Raw genomic sequence first — 3,826 nt, forward strand, 5'->3', positions numbered from 1 at the left:
TCGGCCCGGCCTGATCTAACTGGCCGGCCCGAACCCCACACGGCCCACTCCTACTCCCCTCTGTTGCCGAGTCAACACGTCCCACGATCGTGTCAACTCGAAAACCCCCTTCCTGCCCATCGGAAGCCAGAGCCCCTAACACCATCGGCGGGGAGTGGCGACGGACCTTTTCTCGGTATCCTCAGAGTTTTTTTTGAAAAAAATATATATGCAAATTTTAGTACAAGTTTCGCATAAGCAATGTCCTTCCATATTCAGGTTCTTTGACGATCCACGTCACCGCGGAGAGTTTATTCTCATGGATAAATTACCGATAGTACAGCATCGTCGGACGAACCATTCCATTGCGCAGCATTGAGAGGGTGGTCGCATAAGGAAAAATACGAAAAATATTATCCGCTGCTGCGGAGAGAAGTGTATTGTAGCGCTGTAAATGCATGGAGATGCGAACCCGAAGGCCCCCTCGGGGCCCGAAACGGAGACTACCAACTACCAAGCATTGAAAATTAGACGGCTTGGAGCCCACTTTTTTTTTTTATTTTTTATTTTATTTTATTTTATTTTTTTGATAAAAACGGCATTACATATAGCTGTTGTGACATTAGTACAGCCAAACAAATCAAAAGTAGAACTCCACACCTTTGGCGGACGTCGTCCGGATGAGTTTGAGGCCTAAAATGGAGGTGTCCTTCTACTTCCTCTCCTCCTCCTGCCTCTTCCTCTTCTGCATCCTCGCCTCCGTTCTTCTCCTCCTCTTCAAAAAACCCTCGTCGCCCACAATCCTCCAGAGCTACCCTCTCATCGGCACCCTCCCTCACTTCATCAAGAACTGCAACCGCGTGCTCGAGTGGTCGACGGAGCTCCTCGCCGCCTCCCCCACCGCCACCGTCACCGTCGCGCCCATGGTCTTCACGGCCAACCCGTCTAACGTGGAGCACGTGCTCAAGACCAACTTCGACAACTACCCCAAGGGCGGCAGCATCGTGTCCGCCCTCCACGACTTCCTCGGTCGCGGCATCTTCATCTCCAACGGCGAGCAGTGGAAGGTCCAGCGCAAGACCGCCAGTTTCGAGTTCAACACCAAGTCCCTCCGCGCCTTTGTCCTCCACGCCGTCCGCCGCGAGGCCGTCGGCCGGCTCGTACCCTTGTTAAGACGCGCCAGCCGCAGCGGCGAGGTCGTCGACCTCCAGGACGTCTTCGAGCGCTTCGCCTTCGATAACATCTGCAGCCTGGTGTTCGACCAGGACCCCAGCTGCCTTCTTGGGGGTAACGAAGAAGGCGAGAGGTTCTTCCACGCCTTCGACGAGGCCGCCCACCTGTGCATCGACAGGGCGAAGCAGGCCCTGCCGTTGGTCTGGAAGCTCAAGAAATGGCTCGACGTCGGATCGGAGAGGCGGCTACGGGAGTCGATGTCGACCGTCCATGAGTTCGTCGACATGTTCATCTATCTGAAACGAAGGCGCGGCGCCGGCGATGGCGGAGATGACGATCTCCTCTCTCGCTTCGTCAAGAACGGCGAACAGTCCGACGAGTTCCTCCGCGACTTCCTGATAAGCGTCGTGCTCGCCGGGCGAGACACGACGCCGGCAGCCATCACCTGGTTCTTCTGGGAACTGTCGTCGAGACCGGACGTCGTGGAGGCGATCCGGGAGGAGCTCCGGTCAATCCGGTCGAAGCAGGGAGAAAAGCGCACGGACGAGGTGTTCGCGCTGGAGGAGCTGAGGGGCATGCACTATCTCCATGCGGCGATTTCAGAGTCGCTGCGGCTGCATCCGGCGGTACCGCTGCTGCCGAGGGTGTGCGAGAGGGATGACAAGCTACCGGACGGGACGAAGGTGTGCAAGGGGTGGACGGTGATGTACAACTCGTACGCGATGGGGAGAGATGAAGGGATATGGGGGGAGGACTGCAAGGAGTTCAGGCCGGAGAGGTGGCTGGAGGAAGGGGAGTTCCAGGCGGTGAGCGCTTTCCGGTACCCGGTGTTCCATGCTGGCCCGAGGATGTGCCTGGGGAAGGACATGGCGGTGATACAGATGAAGGCACTCACGGCGATCATTCTGGAGGGGTTCGAGATGGAGCTGGTGGAGGAGCGGGGGAAGCACCAGCTCTCGGTGTCGATGAGGATGGAAGGAGGGCTGCCCATGAGGTTTAGAGAACGGCAAGCAGGAACCAAGGCGTTTAATTTGATCAAATAAAATGGACCAAGGCGTATCTCGTCCATTTCATTTCATTTCATCTCTGTCTCCAAGCGATCGAACCAGTATGGAACCTGATTGTCCTTCACTTTGTTGATTAATTTGAGTTATGTTGGCGACGTTTCCCTGCATTTAATAAGGTCCAATATGCTGCTTAGTTCGAATATCAAGCAAAATAGGGTAAGGGGCACCCGCCATCTTCCTCGAATGTCATTTCATTTCCTCGTGAGTGCATCGACGACCGATGTGGTATAATACCACAACCTAGAATAACGTCCTAAACGAGGTGGGCTCTTTCTTATAAACACCAATTAGGATTTTATCTAGTCATATGCCAAAAAGTCATTCTCATGTAACTCATATAATTTTATTCTGATCAATGGTGCACAATCGTTTTAACTTGAATACAACATATTTTTTTCTTTTTTTGGGAAGCGAGGAGGCAAAATAACTTCAGTACAATTATTGGGGCAGTGAAGTTATGATTGCCCTGCATATCCAACCCCACTGCATGTTTGAACCTTTCCAATGTATTCCAGTTTTCCAACCAAACAAAAATTTCAAACTTTACTTTTTTTTTTTTTTGGTTGTTGTTGAAAAAGACATGATAAAGTAGAATGAATAGGAGTATAAGAAAAGGGGCAACATGTCCGTTAACTTTAGGATCGAGGTGAAAAAGCTAAGCAGGTATTTAATAGCGTAGCCTGTCAGGGCTTAGGTGCTCGGCATAGGCAGCCATTTGGCACGAGAGAAACTTAAGGACCTTCTTTGGAAAGAAAAAAAAAAAAAAAGAATCGTCGGCCTACTCGGTCTTTCATAAAACCTCGAACTTCTTCTCTTGTAGGCAGTTTTTGTAATGCCCAAACATCCGATAGTCACAACTATCTTCCAAGTAAACTGTCTTAAGATTGGAGAAGTTCCTCACTTTCTCTATTTTCCATCAAAAGATTAGCTGATCCTAAATAACTGGGACCTCTGTGCATTATTTCTGTGAATTGATTAGTTGATAGTATTGGCGGAAAAACCCAAGTCACACCGCCACGGAGGCGCTCGGCCAAAGAGCGCCGACCAGAAAGGCGCTCGGCGAAAGAGCGCCGACCAGGAAGGCGCTCGATTAGAGAGCGCCGACCAGAGGGAAATACCGGCAAGTAGAGGCGCTCGACCAAAGGGCGCCGAACAGAAGGGTACTCAGCTAAGAGAGCGCTAATCCGAAAAGGCACAACCAAAGCACCAAGTAGGGACGCTCGGCTAGAAAAAGCCGACCAGAGGACGCCGACCAGGAAAGCGCTCGCCCAAAGGGCGCCGACCAGAAGTACTAGAAGCAACCCCGCCACAGGGCGCCCCGCTGGGCGACCAGCTCGGCACCCCCGCTGACGGCTATAACCTGCCACCATCTCTGAGTCGTAAAGGCACGAGATCTCCGCAGGTATTCTGGCACAACCTGCCATTAATGCATGAGACCCCCTCAAGTCTCCGATGCACTCAGTCATTTAATGAACACGGCCCAAGACGATCTCCGGATCACTGAACCATCAGAGCGTATGGCTCTTCCTGACCGCCGGTTCACTCGGCAATAAATGCACTTACCATCTACGAACCCCAGGCCCACTACGGCCGACGGTTCAACCACT

General features: G+C 52.3%; 1 pseudogene; it reads left to right on the top strand.

The window, feature by feature from the left end:
• Positions 1-618: 618 nt before the first annotated feature.
• Positions 619-2,308, top strand: LOC103699763 (cytochrome P450 CYP94D108 pseudogene; annotated as a pseudogene).
• The last annotated feature ends 1,518 nt before the right edge of the window (positions 2,309-3,826 follow it).

Source organism: Phoenix dactylifera, chromosome 6 (genome assembly GCF_051530095.1).
Source record: "Phoenix dactylifera cultivar Ajwa chromosome 6, Ajwa_hap1_PhDact_Kaust_v1.1, whole genome shotgun sequence".
Lineage (NCBI taxonomy): Eukaryota > Viridiplantae > Streptophyta > Magnoliopsida > Arecales > Arecaceae > Phoenix > Phoenix dactylifera.